The 17,828-nt window shown below is 34.9% G+C and overlaps 1 protein-coding gene and 1 pseudogene across 3 annotated transcripts in view; both read right to left on the bottom strand.

Moving 5' to 3' along the window:
- Window positions 1–17,828, bottom strand: part of ARHGAP24 (Rho GTPase activating protein 24) — a 494,910-nt gene that overhangs the window by 277,235 nt on the left and 199,847 nt on the right. The window lies entirely within an intron of this gene.
- LOC112317895 (U4 spliceosomal RNA) lies at window positions 9,870–10,038 on the bottom strand (annotated as a pseudogene).

Here is a 17,828-nt window from a genome sequence, read left to right as displayed (position 1 = left end):
ATAACAACTGAGAGACAGAATTTGTCCTTGAACAAAGCAGAAGGAGATTTATAAGACCAGCCTCTTGGAAGTTTGTCACCATGAAGCAATTAATGGACATAAAATGGCAAAGTCAAGACCTATACAAAGGTGTTGGCAGTAGAAATGGCATAACTTTCCATTAGAGATAGATTTTTAAGGAATATGAAAAAACTTGTTATAGCTTAAACACTAGGAATGAAGAATAAAGAGTCAAAAGGGACTTCAACTTTTCTCTTCTGTGTATCCAAAAGAAATACGGTGCCCCTTGTCAGAAATGGGAAAACTCAAGCTCCCCAAGGCCCATGCACATGAAACAAAACTACGTGACATTCTTTAATTTTCTGTTAGTAGCTATTCCCTATTTGCCCCTTCAGATCTTCTCTCCACCCAGCCCTCTGTTCTGTACCTCAGAGGACTAATCTCTATAAATTGCATAAACCAAGTTCTCTTGACCTCTGCCTTCAGGGGGGTTTGAGAGGTCATAGCAGGAGGTCAGAAGATATCTATTGACTTGTCTTTCTCCATGAGAGACAGCAATTTGGCCCTGGGTGTGTGGGCTGCCTTAGTCCACATAGCCTTAAACTTGCAAGCTTCCTCAAGTTATGGTAGAGCTGAGTGGTAAGGGGTTCCTTCCTGTTTTTAGCCCCAGGGTGTTTTCACTACCTGTTAGTTTCTATTAACCTTTGCAACCCTTTGTCACTCACTACCCCTTTAGAGGTGGAGCCACTGAATTCTTGCTGAGATCTTGAGTGAAGCTAGGGTGCAAGTGCCCTGAATTTTCTAAGAGTAGATTACCCCATGATGTTCAATATACCTCACTGCAAATTTTGAGTGAGCTTAATGAACAACCTCAAGAATAAGAAAGGTATGTAAACTTTTTGATAGGAGTGCAAGTACATATGGCAATAATTATGTGTAATTACATGTCAATAATTAATCAGCAGATTTAGAATGAAATTATACTTATTTTTATCCCTCCTAGGGAATATACCTTTTAGAAAGAATCAAGTTTCAAAATGGGATACTATGTTAAATTTTTTTAATAGTTTGACAGCTAAGATTTGGCAAAAGAAACATAATTCAGAACCACACTAGTATTTTATTTCCTGCTAAAATTGCTATTAGAAAAGAAGCTCATGTCTAGTTAGTGTCAGATTGCTGAGCCAAAATCACGAGATACTAGGGTAAGGCTAGATTATGTTGAAAATAAGCGTGGTGATCTTATTCTCTGGAAGTTGGATTGGCGAAATGATTTGTGTGCAGTGGCCTTGTTAGTTTCATGAGCACACTGATGAGATTTTTCTTCCAGCATGAACAATAGTCGGGAGCCTCACTTGGAACTAGGCAAAGTCTCAGCTTGTATAAAAATATACATGAAAACATATGTATATTTATAATACAAATAGGTTTGAAAATGGGATCAAGGAAAAATAAATATTATTCAACCATTTTTATTAGAGTTATATAAGTTGCTTCGACATTCTTCTTTGTAGCAAATGATTTCATTAGCTTATTCAACAAATATTTGTTAACACCTAGCATGTGCCAGGCCCTGTCCTAGGCACAGAAAATATAATAGTGAGGAAGGCCAACAATATCCTTGCATTTCTGCACTTTAGAATCACTCAGGGAAGGCAAAAAAATTTTAAATTATAGATAAGCCCCTGCTATGAAGAGAGTACATATGCTTATGAAAGATATAAAATTGTATCCACAAGTGCTCCGGCTATATAAATAATCTACACGGAGGATAAAGCTTGTGTTCGGTAACTCTATTCTGGAGTCATGCTGCCTAGTGTCAGATTCCCACCATACCACCAAGTAGTGAAGTGACTTCATGCAAGATACTTATCGTCTCTATTCCTCAGGCTCTTCATCCTTAAACTGGGATGAAAATGGAACCTACTTCATAACTGTGAACTGTTACACACACAGTTTGTAGAAAAATGCCTTATACAGAATACTTTTAGTTGCTTTTAATAATGACAAAAAATTTTCTTATATTCTAGAAGTCTCAAAGATATTTTAGGCCTAAATTTTGCTAATCCCCAAATGATGAGGTGATTATAGTAACGGTTCTATATATATCTGCTAGTATTATCATCTAATAGAATAAATGGGAAGATAAACTAAATAGAAATTTTGAAGTCAAATTTTACTATCATGTTTGCAAGCCTAGAGGATTAATCAAAACAAATAAGCCTCTAATTAATATATAATATATTATAGCTATATGTGTAATATATTATATACAGTAATATATAATATACTATATATAGTAATATGTACCATAATGTAATGATGTGATGATGATTGTTAACATTTCTTGACTATTACTTGGTTAAACAAATGAGTATGCCATGTATGCCATGTATATCATTAACTTGCTCAGTGACTCTGTGACATAGGTGTTTCTTATTTTGTAGATGAGGAAAATTAAGCTCAGGGAGTACCTAGCAAAGAGCCTGGCATAGTAAATTCCCAACACATATTTGTATGAACAAAAAAAGGAGAGAATAAATGAATGCAAGATGCTTTAAGGATTTTATCTTTAATTATTAACCCAATTTATGTTCCCATTTCTAATCAATTACTGCTATATAAAACAGTTCAAAGTTTTATAAATAGTTACCAAGTTTTTTCTTAGTCTCTGAAATTATTTATTCTAAAACTGGGGTGTTGCCAAGAAGACAAGAGAAGGGAACAGTTGCAAATTGGTATAATTTTAGAATTTACCGAAGTAATTCTGATGTGAAGTTGTTTGGGGAAGACTAACCTAAACATTGGGGAAGACTGGAGAAAATGGCATGATATTTATAAAGCTGTGCACACTGAGAAGGTCCTGTTCTTCCTCAGCTAATAAAACACACAAACACAAGTAATATATGTAATATAGTCCAACTGTTATTTAAATTAAAAACGACAAACATAATAGCATGAAGCTATTTTATAATTACTGAATATATAAAAATAAATAGAAATAAATTCTCTATAGAGATGTCTTATTTTGCTGTATTTTATTATAAACAGCAGACAGCACTTGAAAAGTTGTCATTCAGGGTTCATTTTAATTTTAAAACAATATTTGTGTAATATTACATATGTTCAGGCCCTAGGAAGCTAACAGGATGCTATTAATTGTGATGAAGAAAAGTATGTGCAGTGTTTGGCTGTAGTCATTTAAAAGCTTTTAACCCTTTCTTATCAGACCCAAGGATCCTGTACCCCAGGTGAACTCTCCCTCAGGACAGAAGTACGTGAAATTCTTCCTGGATAGAGTCCTTTTGTACTAACATTCTCCTTGGGAACATAGTCATTAACATTCTAGCTACATTTAAGTCTCTTTTTTTTTGGCTACATGTTTTTGATTCATTGGAAAATGGAAAAATTCCTTGATTGTGGAGGAAGAAACAAATCGGAAATATGAGGAAGACATTATTATTTTTAAACCAAAATTCTATAATCATGCTCTTAAAATCTGTACAGAACTTAGAAGACCTTTCTCAGTCAGGTTTCTATAATGTATGTATCCCTCTGTAATACCGAAGGCATTCAGAATTTGCTCAAACAAACTCTTACTACCTTTCTTAATGCGCCCCATGACATATTTGAAAGATTGTATTTGGGAGAAAAAATTCAAATGTTGATACAAACTCCATCTCTCAAAAATTTCTACTCCACGTCCTTCCCTTTAGAGTAAAATTCCCTCTTTTATATCTTGAATTATCCCAGTTGGCTTCTCCTGAGCCAGCACTTACTATACACTGTACATTTTAATCTTCCGAAAAACCCTATATGGAGGGACAATTATAACTACCCATTTTACAGAAGGAGTGTTGAAGCATAAAGAAGTCAGCTGCAACTGGTAAAGTACAGAGATACAATTTGACTCAATCTCCACTTCCTATTCTTTATGTAACAGAAACCTATTATACAATGTAATTTATTGCTTGATTCACTGATTTGTTTAATCATCAACCATATATTTAATAGATATTATGTGTTGAGGATGCCAAATGCTTAGAAAAAACAATGAAATGTTATTATAGGTTGTCCTTGGATAGCTAGGTCATATATAAATTTTTATTTTGCTGAATTTTTCCTATCTTTAAAAAATTTAAGTAATGAGTACATACTACCTATTATACTAATAAAAACATACACATATATTTTTAAAGCAGAGAAAAGTGATGGGCCAAGATATGCTGACATTCACCAGAGGCTGGAACGTTCTCTCTTAGAGCCTCAGTCAGGGAGTCTCTGCCTACACCTTGATTTCAAACTTCCAACCTCCAGAACTGAGAATAAATTTCAATGAGTAAATTTCTGTTGTTTTAAACCACCAAGTTTGTGGTAATTCGTTACTGCAGTCTAAGAAAACTAATACAAATAAAACATATTTTGAAACAAACCTTTCAATGATTCTTTGAGACTAGCCTATAAACAGCTGAGGTTTTAAAAGGAGTTCACTGTTAACTCTCAAGTGCTGGTAAGTGGTGTCTAACTTTCACTTAGCCAATGCTCTGGGGGAAGAATCCACATTGTGCAAGGCACTCAAATAGACAGTAGCCAAAGAAAATCACGCCTCACCCAATCTTCTACTCTCAGTAGGAGGAAATGGATTAAATCAGTGTCACATTCATGTCCTGGAACCCCAGGACAGAGTATCTATGGCAAGGGTAATGCCATATGATCTCACTTATATGTGGAATCTAATGAACAAACTGAACTAACAAGCAAAACAGATACAGGCCCGTAAATAGAGAGCAGGATGACAGCTATGGAGAGGATGGTTAGGGGGTAGAGGGATTGCGGAAAGGACTCATGGACATGGACAACAGTGGGATGATTATGGTGGGTGGGGGTCTAAGGGGACTAACTGGTAATGGAAAAAACAATAAATGTTTTTAAAAAGATTCCTTATATGGAGAGAATGAGTTCATTCGCTAACCTTTCTCAGTTAATTACTGGGCACTGACCTTGTATTTATATGTTGAATAATATATGCCTTCTTACAACATTTATTATTTCTCAACTAGAAAATGAAAGGTCAGGGTTCAAAGTGAAGTCTATGGCAGTAGGAGAGAAAACTCCAAAAAAAGTGTTTGGAATTTATGTCTCTTTATGAAATCTGAAGAGCAAAAAGTCATAGCCATATAGTATTTATAAAGGGAAAATCTGGGACTCTAAGAAAAAGGATCTATAATAAGCCATTATCAATGGAACAGAAAATTGATAATTAAAGTAGCCCCATTTAACCCTTTATTTTCACTAACAAAGTGGAAAGAACCGAGGTTTGAGCTTGGAAGAAACTGTATAATAGTTAAATCTACAGTACAGAATAACATGGGATAATGAACAAAATGACCTTGCTAATTTTTCACAGCCAAGAAAAATTGTTTAATATTTATTTATTTTTTAAAAATTGTTAAAGATTTTATTTATTTATTTTTAGAGAGAGAGGAAGGGAGGGAGAAAGAGAGGAAGAGAAATATCAATGTGTGGTTGCCTCTCACATGGCCCTCAGTGGGGAACTGGCCCGCAACCCAGGCACGTACCCTGGCTGGGAATAGAACTGGTGACCCTTTGGTCCACAGCCCACACTCAATCCACTGAGCTACACCAGCCAGGGCAAATTGTTTTATATTTAGTTTAATAATTTCCCATATACTTGAATTTTAAAATTGGAAAGTTTAACTGAGACAAAAATTATTAGCAGAAAGAAGGCAACTTAGGACTTAATTGCACAGATGTTTTTGACACACTGAGCTTTTTTTAATAAATAGTCTCTCCTTTGCATTATGGTACACCTATTTTCCTTGGCATCCCTTTACTTCTTTGACTTACAATTGATTATGTTTTATTTAATTCTTAAAATTTGTTGCTGAAATTGCAAATGCAATGAGATATTTATTTGTGGAAAGATATTACACTCTTGCAAAAATATGTAGGTTTGACAATATATTCTCTTGGTAAGGAAAACAGAACTCTTACACATTGGTAGTTGGAAGGTAAAATGGCAAATGTTTTTGATTTAATTTTTATTGAATTTGTTGGGGTGCCATTGGTTAATAAAATTATATAGGTTTCAAGTGTACAATTCTATAATACATCATCTGTATACTGTATTGTGTATTCACCATCCAAAGCAAAATTATTATAGAGGGCACTTCGGCAATATTTATCACACCAATACACGTAAGAAGTGGCTCATTTGTAAGTTTATTTGAATTAAAACAGAATTATTTGCAAGGAAAGATTTGGAAAACCTCAGGTGTCCATCACTGGGAATCCAGCAGGGTCACATTAGGTGTTTTATATTATATACAGGGTAGGGCAAAAGCAGGTTTATAGTTTTGAGTATGCAAAACACAGACCTTATCCTGTATTATTATTGATTAGTTATTGTATTATTTTCCATACAAACATCTGTAAGCCTACTTTTGCCCCAGTCCATGTGTGTGTGTATATAAGTATACATATATACATATGTATATAAGTATATATATGTATATAAGTATATACACTTATATGTAAGTATACTGGGAATTGAATTGGTGACCCTTTGGTCCACAGTCCATGCTCAATCCACTGAGCTATGCCAGCCAGTGGACATACTTACTTATATGTAAGTATATATACATATATACATATGACTGAGCTTTAGAGAAAAATATATGTGAATGAGCTTTAATGTATAAAAATACATTTTTTCTAATAGATATTTCATATTTTATTTTATAGCTACATAATACTCCATTATGCAGATGTTTCCTATTTAACCAATTATATAAATATTTTAAAAATATATATAATATAAAATTAACATGTCTTTCCACTTCTAAAATATGTAAAATAGAATTTTTTTGTTTTTTTGGTAGCTGTTTAGAGAGCATATATATATGTATCAATATACAAATATATTTAACCACAATACATAAATGAAGTATATTTAACTAATACATATATATGCCCTCTATAGCAGGATAATTTATAAAGAGAAAGAAGAATAGCTTAGTTTAGAAATAAGCATTCAGTATGCTATATTTTAAGTAAGAAAGAAATGATACTAAGAACATGTATTTGTATTTGCCTTTACTCACACAAAAAAAAATATCATGGGAAGAATACACGTGAATCTAATCACAGTAGTTATGGAGAGTGTGAGGGCAGAAGAATAAGAGTAGATGGAAAATAAGTCTTTTTTTGTGAACATTCAACACAACTTTGATTTTGAAATTATATGAATGTTTTATCTATTCACAGATTAAATTAAAAATGAAAATAATATGCAGATAAAAAACGAATTTTCACAAAAATGTTAGTACAGGATCCAGCACAAATACTGCCCTTTTTTTAATTATACAACCTTTTATTACAAAATCACAAGCATGTAATTCTGTAACATAATGTCACACCCAAGCACACCATATGATATTTTAGGTGAAATGTTCAAATTAAAACTATAAATTATTATTACCCTACCAACCACACTCAAGCAGGTGTTAATTCTGCTACACCCTGTACTTTTGTTACACAGTTGAACTTTTAAGTATTCTTTATACATTTTTCTCCATAATTTCTACAGTGCAAGAATGTTACTTTTTTAATTAAAAATAATTCTTTTGTGTTAAAGTTGTTTTAATTAATTCACAGTGTTAAAGACATAGCTAGTGGACTCTATATTAGTCCAAATGTATGAAGCCATGTACTTGGGAAGAATGTGCAGGGAATATGAGCCTAGGCACAATTAAAAAAATTGTTTCATTACCAAGTTTCTTTAAAAGAGAGAGAGAAAGAATCTTTTTAATTTAATTTTGACCTTTCTTGGCAAACAGCTAGTCTTCTCACTTAGCAAAATAACCTCAGGAAGAAATGCCAGTGACTAAAGTTTTGGATTCAATAATTTAATATTTTTCATCTCATAAGTCCCATTGATTTTATAGTTGTGATCATGCAATTTGTTCATGGTTCCTTCCCAAAGCTACTCAAATGTCATTGATTTTTCCTTTACCTTAAACACACTGACTTGGCTGCTATGATTAAAAAGTAATGTTTCAATTCCAAATATCCATCTCCACCCTGCCCCCATCTGCTTAACCAGAAATAACTAATGTGCTAATCCAATTAAAATTTAGTTTAATTTGCAATAGTTAAAGTTAACATAAGTTCTTCCCATTTCTAAAATATGTAAAATAGAAATTATGATTTGTTGGGCTTTTTTTTTATAGCTGTTTTAACATGCATTGCTTTTCTACACTAAAGAAGGCACTATAACAAAACAGAAGCATCCAGCCAGGCCAGACAATCATGACAATGATAAAGTCATAATGCAACAGAGATTTTTATTGCATTTCTTTTCTAGGTCAATGTTTTGATTGCTGAAGATATAGCAGCATAGAAAGTAGACAATTTTCCTGTTTCCATGAAGCTTACATTTTAATGGAGGAAGAAATACATATACCCATCCATACATAAATAGATTTAAAAACTTAAGAGAATTATTAATGTAAAATGCCAAGTAGTTAATTAAAAGAGGGTGGTATGTTTGAAACTGCCTGGGTTGCTACTTTAGAATGACTATTCAAAGAAGGCCTCTCTGAGCAGGTGACATTTAGTTGAGATCTAAATGCTAAGAAAAGACTATCCCCTTGAAGATGGAGAATAGTGATGTCTGAGAGGAAGGCAGGTCCCATTGTGTAAGTTAAGATTAAGTGTTTGGATATTTATTCCAAGTGCAATGAGAACTCATCGTTGGGTTTTGAGCATGGTATCATCTGCTTTATATTTTTAAAAGAACACACTGGTTATTGAATTTTAAAAAAGGATTACAGAAGGACAAGAGTGGAAGCAGGAATCCAGGCTAGTTTAGAATAGAGAATATTAGTAGCCATTAAGATGAAGACAAGTAGTTTTATTTGGATTATGTTTTGGAGGTAAACAGGAGTTGGTTATGTGTTGGCTGTGGGGCTTAAGGAAAGAGGAAACAACTGTAATGTCTAGAATCGTGCACAGTGGCAGGTCTCACATACTATAATAAAGAAGAGGAGAAATAGGATTTGGGGCAAAATTAAAGAGTTCAGCTTAGGCCATATTTGGTTTGAAACACTCAGACATACAAGAAAATGACAAGTACAAAGTTTGATATGTAAGTCTCAAGTTCCAGAGATAGAGTCAGGAGGTTTAGTTTTGAGAATGACCAAACTACACGTTGCATTTAAAGTCACAAAATTAATTAAGGTAATCTAGGAAGAACATGTGGACTGGTAAGGTAGGGAATTGAGGAAGATCTCAGGGTGCACCTAAATCTAGTGGATGTATGGAGGAGAGGGAGCCAGAAAGAAGGCTGAGGAGGCACCAGAGAAATAGAAGGGGCAGGCACAGGATCTGGAAAGCTGAGTCTTCATCCATCTTCTGTTGAACACTCCAGTGAAAAGGAATTATCTCGAAAAAGTTTATTCCAAAATGGTAGCTTCTGGTCCTTTCCATGTTCTAGTTTGCACCAAGCTGAAATCTGACTCTTGAGAACAACTGCTCCCTCACCGTTCTCCAATGAGAGCATATCATTGGTTGATAATGCTCTCTGGCTCTCGGCATCTCTGAAGAGAGCTTCCATGCCCATACTAAATCTTCCCCTCCCCTTTATATTTATTAATCTGTTCAGAAAAAATAGAGTCCAAACACCTCCCCACCCAGAAAGGCTTCTCTGAATCCAAGCTTGTTTGTCACTCTAACTATAAAAGCATGGTACCCCAAGCCCAGTACCCCACATGGAAATCCTTCAAATAGAAGTTAAGAGCATGAGTTCTGGAGTCAGACCAACTTTGTTTATATATAAGTTCTTCCCCTTGTTAGTACAATTTTGGGAAAGTTCCTGAACCTCTCTATGTCTCAGTCTCTCTGTCTGTAAGATAGAAAAAACACTAGTAATTGACTCATAGAACTGTGGTATTCTATTAGCAATAATCACACCTCAGATAAACCTCATTGGCTATGACACTGCCACTGCGCAAAGCTAGAACCGTGGTGTTCTAATTACACTGTGTTGCTCCCAGAGAGTAAGTGGTCATTTTTTACATGGACTTTTATATATGTGCAAGTAATAGTTTTATATTCATTAGAGTAATGAATATAGAGTATATGTATGAGGTCTGTCCAGAAAAAGTCCAACCGTTGTTAATATAATGAGAATGGTTTGTGACATCGATGTAACCTGGCAGCCAAGGAGAGTGGACTGGAATGCACACGCATGAACAATGACCACTTCACTGTACTAGTCAGTGGGGGCAGTAGACACCATTGAGCGAGCATGTGTACTGTGTGGCCATCACATTCAAAATGACTGAGCAAGTAGAGCAATGGATCCTCATCAAATGTTGCATTAAGCTTGAACATTTCTCCACAGAAATTATTTGAATGATTCAGAAGACCACAGCTCTGGGCAACTGGTGACTGGCAGTGTCATCAGGACAATGCACCTGCTCATGCATCACATCTTGTGCAGAGTTTTTTTGGTGAAACATCATATCACCCAGATGACTCAGCTCCCCCAAAGCCCAGATTTGGTACGCTACAACTTCTGGCTTTTCCCAAAACTGAAATTACCTTTGAAAGGGAAGATATTTCAGATTATTGATGAGATTCAGGAAAATACAACAGGGCAGCTGATGGCGATCAGGAGAACTGTGTGAGTCCCAAGGTTCCTACTTTGAAGAAGACTGAGGCATCATTGTCCTATGTACAAGGTTTATCTTGTATCTTCTTTAATAAATGTCTCTATTTTTTATACTACATGGCTAAATACTTTCTGTAATTACATTTAATAATTAAAGTTTTAAAAATAGTTTTACATAATTGAGGATAAAGAGCTGAGTACCAGGTCATAGCACATGGCCTTGTACACAGTAAATGGACAACACCATCAGCATTTTGTGTGATGGTCTATTTGGCAAATTTACTTTTACATACTGCCATCTACCCTGTCTCTGCCTTATTTCCTCTTATTTCTATCATGGCCTCCATTCCTTAGGTGTCTTATAACACTTTTCTCATAGCCATCAATAAATTATAATTCATAAAGAAGTTTAATATTAAGAACTAATACATTCTCATGTGCATTTTTTAAAACTTAAACTTGAAGAAGAAATGGTTGTATTGACTCAAAGGTTGGACACTACAATGGTAGAAAGGAGCTATATTAAAGTACATATTAAAAACCAATATGCAACTGTATACATTGTAGTGACTCATAATTACCCCCAAACTAGAAATAACCCAAATATCCTTCAGCAGGTCAATAGATAAACAATCCCTGGAATATCCATATCCATACAATTGAATACTATTCAGCAATAAAAAGGAAGGAGCTACCAAAAACACAGAACAGCATGGATGAATTTCAAATGCATTATATTTAATGAAAGAAGCCAGGTTCAAAGACTACATGCTATAGATTATACTTATATGACATGTGTACATATAAAGACAGAAACCACATCATTTGTTACCAGGGGCTGCGGATGGTGGAGGAAATGACTATGAAGAGACATGGGAATTTTTGTGAGTAATGTAACTACCCCATACCTTGACTATGGTGGTGATTACATAGTTGTATTTAAATAATAACTCAATAAATGTGGCTTTTAAAAAATGTGGTGTCATTAATTTTTCAGGGTTGGAGGACAGGTACTCAATCCTTAGCCCAGTGTTCAGGCCCATCTGCGCTCTCTTCCTGTCCCTGAACACGTGGTCTTGTGGTTGCCTCTGCACAATTCACTCCAGTCAAAATGACCTAACCCACACCCCGTGAAATAATTCTGTGAAGTTTTCCTAATAGGAATGGCCAATTACTCTTTTACTGTTTATTCTCATCTAAGTAATATGCTCTAAGACTAGAGTTATGAGCACTATGCTTTTTTCCAGGCTTCTCCACAATACCTATCACACTCCAGGCAGAGAAAATAGTAGTATCATCAGATGGTAGCTACTCAGAAATATTTGTGGAATGAGTAAATGAATTGAATTAAAAAAAACACATGAATGAATTTATTACTTAACCATGGCTTTTGGTGACCAGGCAACTTTCATTTGAATGTTTCTATTTTCACTACCTTGATCGGATCTGCTTTTAACCTAAATTAAAGATAAAATTTCCTTCCCAGCTTCATTTTTGACAACACTGACCCAATTGCCTCAGTCATAATATTGGTTGGATATTTATTTTTTATTCATTTTCTCCTTCGTCCTGTCAATACGTAGGCTTATCTTCTCTGTTCTTTCTCACCTGTAATCTTTCCTTTCCCATGGGTCTCTGATGCTCTCACTGGCAGCTCCTGACCCCACACCTTTCTTCATGCATTACTGACCTTGCACAGAGCCAAGAAGGGTCTTCATGAACATGTCTCCCATTTTTAGACCCAAAGAGTAGCCTTCAAGGGTCATTTATAACAAGTTAAAATTTTGTTTATGCTTATAGACTGTTAATAAAGCTGGACAGGTATTGGTTTGGAGATACCAGAACTTTAATATACAAATATAAAACCTAAGTCACATCAAAGTAAGTATCATCATTTTCATAATAATGAAAGCTGAAGTTAAATGTTCAAAACTAAGTGCAAATGTTGCTATAAATTAAATATGAACTTGGTTTTGTCAGTCTAGTCATGTATTCTAAGAACTACCTCAATTATATACCTCAAAAATACAGTATGTCAAGACTCACAAACCCCCAAAATGAACAAAACAAAATATTAACATTTATCTGCCTGTTTTTTTGTGTTACACTGAGTAACTCATTGATGATTTAGGTAAGAAAAAAACTACCAAATTGAAAAGACACTAATTATTTTTATTGTGTTTTAAAAATATCTTTTCATATAATAATTTAAATCTATAGAAGCATTAATATACTAATGGATATTGAAATATTTCAGCTAAAGTACATTTGAGAACTCTATTTCAGAAAACTCAGGTAAAAATAAATTACTAATTATTAGTAAAATTGACATCTATTAACTATGGTGTTAGGAAGTAACTGAAAATGATCATTTTATTGCACATATTACTTTAATTTTAAGAAAACTGCATCTATGTAAATATCATATACATCTGTTGCTGTTAGCAAAAAAAAAATAGATGTGTTTTACAAACTTGTTTCACTTCTCTCTTTCATTCTGCCTTTTCACCAAAACATTAACAGAGTATATACTTCCCTTTTTAAGTTCCTCCTCTCCCTTCACCTTATGTCTACACTCATGTGTAATAAAGTCATAAAGAGAGGAGCTTTATTACATATGCATATGTATATTTTGTATGCATATTACAGCCAGAGAGAGAGAAAAAGAGAGACCTGAATATTCACAGACTGAATTTGGATGGGATGGAGAGAGTACAGATGAAATGTCCTTTCAGAAAGAGAAATATGCACCATGGGCTGGATGTAACTTTTGAACAGCTTTCTTCAGACTGAGGAACTTGGGTGCAAATCTCTGGTTATTTTGTCATCTCAGACAAGACATGAAGGAAATGCGGTCTAACCACACTGTAGATGGTTTGGATGATCAGCTTTCAAAAAATAATTTCATGAAATCCACTTACCACATGTTTTCGGTCAGATGGGGACCTTATTTTGTTATACAAACACACACAAATACACACACATGTATACATACCAGTGATATGTCACAAACTCTCTAGTCTGCGCTAATGTGAGAGTGTACAGGTTGCTAAACATCTGTCAGGACCACCCAAGAAATTCTCAATCTTAAGAAAAGAAAATGGCAATCAACCAAGATCTGGCAAGATAAGATATAAAATACTACATAATGACAGACCTTTCCTTTTACAACAGCTGTTCCAAATTCTTGACTCATTGATGTTGTTAGTTTTACAGTAAGATGCTAACAACTAGCTAACAACAAAAGTTAGCTAGTGCTCATACCTTGATTTCAAACTTCTGGAGTCTAGAACTGGGAGGAAATTTGTGTTGTCTTTTTTAAAAAAAAAGTAGCTCATGGCTATCAGGCAATAAACACAACAGATTGATAAAGAGTTCATGAAGACAAACAGGGTATAAAGTCTAGTGCAGCCATATTCAAGAATAAACATAAGTAGCTGATGGAAATAGAAATAGCAGAAGTAATTATTGTCTTAGATCCACTTTCTATAAAAATTTCCTTTAAAACTACTGTAGCATAGTGACAGACCAATAAAATGTCCTGAAGTTATTCATGTTATTTCTTGCAATGAAATATGTATTCCTTTTCAAAATCAATATAATTAATTTCCAGAAAAAAACTCTCTAGGAATAAATATCATAAAGTATATCTACATCAAAAAATAATATAACAGTTTGGAATTATCAGAAAAAATAGTTTATTTTTATTTTGTCTGCTGGTGGAGAGACTATAAAAGGAAAATTATTACACAGTGCACATCTCAAAGGCAATGAGAGAGATTTTCCATTTTTTGCCTCAACAGAATCTTAAAATTAGCACACATGCATAGTTTACTTCACATCAAACTCACAATAATAGAAGTTTTTAATGGAATCAATATAAAATTACTTAAATATTATGGAAAGAAGCAATGACTCTTATCCTCACTTTTGTATTCATGTATTCAAGTACTTATTCTATCTCCATCTGAATGTCTTAACTAATCCTAATCGATATTTTAAACTCTACATGATCAGGACTGAGCTCCTCATCCTACCCGCCACCCCTCCTGCCACCATCACCACCATCTGCAGCACTGTTTCTAATCCTTCCTATCTAGTTGAATGCAATTTGGTCCTTCAGGTTGTTCAGCCAAAATTCCTGAAACTACCCTTGATTTTCTTCTTTTACAACCATAACCAGTGCATGAGCAACTCCAGTTGCTCTGTCTTCAAAATACATCCACAGTCAGCCCTCTTCTTATTATCTCTACTGTATGATCAGTTTAGGAAAGTAAAAGTCATTGCTAGGTTTGAGTTTTGAAAACTTAATTCAGTTTTACAACATAAAGATTTAAAAAAATTGTTAATGCTCAAGTGATAAATATACTGTTTCCATCCAGTTTTGCACTTATTCCTTCAGTAATAGATAGGGAGTATCTTCTAAAGGTCAGGCACATTCCTAGGTACTTTGGATACATTAGTGAGCAAAATAAAGATCCTTGACCTGGTGAACCTTATCTGATAACTGAAGAGAAGCAATAAACAATAAATAAAATAAGGACATTCTGTAGTATCTTGAAAGATGACAATGACCATGGAGAAATGAAAACAATAGTCAGTGAGATCAGGAGTTATTGGGAGGTGAGTTATTGGGAGGGTGTCAGTGTACAGTATTAAACAGAGTGAACAGAATTTGCCTCTTAGAAAAGTAATGCCTTTAATAAAAAACTTGTCAGTTTGATTCCCTTCTGCATATCTAAAAACAGGATTAATGAAAAGGCCTCCAGAATGAAATTACATATCCTGCCCTGGATTCTGATTCAAATCTTTCTCTATGTCAACCACAGGATCAGGTAAAAAGAGAGTAAGCAAGGAATGGATGGAATGCTGAATTGCAGGAAGCAACCAAAAAAAGCCCCCAAATCCCAAAATCCATTTCCATTTGTTATGGACTGAACATTGGTGTCTCCCCAAAATTCATAATTCATCTGTTATGCCCTAACCTTAATGGGAAGGCATTCGAAGATGGGGGCCTTTGAGAGGTAATGGGGTCTAATTAAATTGATTTATCAATCAATTAATCCCATAAAACCTTGCTAGTTCTCCCTCAGAAAAAAATCTAGAATCTGCCATATTGTCTATCACCTGCAGATATAGCCCTCCAATAGCTTCCTGCTTGGTCTCTTAGCTGTTCCTTTTGCCTCCTCAGGCAGCCACAGGCACAGAAAACCTGCTAGCTCTCATTGAATAACTAAATATGGTAAGAATCCAAGTTCCAAACTGATAAGGAGGTGGAAATATCTGTACCTTAAAGAACTGAGTTTTATGTAAAGCTGTCACAGTGGGCAGTGCCCTAGCGAAGTTGAGTGCTGGGTAGAGCAGACATGGCTGGCTAGTTTCCCTTCCTCACTCACACTTCCCTCAAACACACGCCTCTGGCTTGATCTTGCTTTATAAATAATGGTATATGTTTGACTAAAAACTATATATTAAGTTTAAAACATTAGAAAGAAAATGAAAAAGGACTCAGCATTTCTATCAAATTTTCCGTGGCTTTTTCAAATTGGGCTCTCCCAACATTAATTTTAATTACTATCTGACATCTATCCCTGTCTTTGATTTCAGTGCACTTCCTTCATCTCCTGTCTCCACCTCCAACCCCCGCCCCCTGCCAGGCCATTCTCCTATCTATCTTCTGTGTTTTCTACTCATTTTCTTCTCTCGGCCTTTTTATCCCTTTCTATCACTTTCCGTTTTCAACATTTGCCCCAACCTTAATGCTCAAGCTCTACTTTCTTCATCATTTCTTTCCTCAGAAACTCAGCCCAGTTGATTTCCATTTTATCTAATTTGTTAACCTCTCTTCTAGAACATATTAACATATTTATATTATCCCATTTGCTATCTGTTATGCAACTAAACTATTGAAATTGCCATGTGTTGTGTTACCCTAAGCAATGTGCAGTGGCTTCATGTATGTCTTTTTTCCATTCACAACTAGATACTTAAACTCCTTGAGTACAGAAACAGGGTTGCACTGTTCTTCCTAACTCCTTTAGAGTGTAGCCCAATGCTAAGGACAAAGTAGTTCTCTCTATATATATAATAATGAATAAATATTTATTAGCATAAATGTATGCCAGTTGATTAACTGAGTTGGGGAATGTAAAACTATAAGACTCTGTCCTTACCAGATCATTTTATCTATTCATTGTCCAATGATCTATAACTCAAAGGGAATTTTCCTTTTGTTTTCAACTGTAGCACATTATTCACTGATATTACCATCCTCAACTATATCTGAACTACATATAAATGTATCCTACTAGGAAAACTTCTATCAATACCCATCCCTTTCACTATTTTGTTTTGTTTTTTCTATTGGCAGGACAGGGGTTGTCCTCCAAAACTTGCTAATTGCTCCATTTTTATGATCATTTCCACATGGTGTCCTTTCATATAAGTCAACATGGTCCTCTAGCAGTTCCCCCTTTTGCCCATCTGAAAGGGCAGCCCTGACCATAGCCACAAGGATGATTTGTTGGGTATTTTTTTTTTTTAGAATTCCCCAATCTTTATTTTTATTCTTTTTAAAAATTTTTTCTGATGGGCACTTAGGTTGCTTCCAGTACTTGGCTATTGTCAATTGTGCTGCTATGAACATTGGGGTGCATAGGTTCTTTTGGATGGGTGTTTCAGGGTTCTTAGGGTATAATCCCAGCAGCGGAGTGAATCCAAAAACTATGGTATATTTACACAATGGAATTCCATGCAGCAGAGAGAAAGAAGGAGCTTATACCCTTTGCAACAGCATGGATAGAACTGGAGAGCATTATGTTAAGTGAAATAAGCCAGACAGTGAGGGACAAATACCATATGATCTCACCTGTAACTGGAACATAATAAATTGAAGAAAAAAGGAAACAAAATATAACCAGAGACATTGAAGTTAAGAACAATCTAACAATGGGCAGGGGGGAGTGGGGAGAGGACAGTGAGGAGACGGGACTACAGGAACTACTATAAAGGACACATGGACAAAATCAAGGGGGAGGGTGGATGTGGGGGAGGGAGGGGGGTTCAGCTAGGGTGGGGTGGAGGGATGGGGAGAAAAGGCACACAACTGTAATTGAATAACAATACAAAATTA

The sequence above is a fragment of the Desmodus rotundus genome, chromosome 4 (assembly GCF_022682495.2).
Source record: "Desmodus rotundus isolate HL8 chromosome 4, HLdesRot8A.1, whole genome shotgun sequence".
NCBI lineage: Eukaryota > Metazoa > Chordata > Mammalia > Chiroptera > Phyllostomidae > Desmodus > Desmodus rotundus.
Note: the sequence above shows the minus strand (reverse complement) of the source record. Positions and strands in the feature narration are given on the sequence as shown.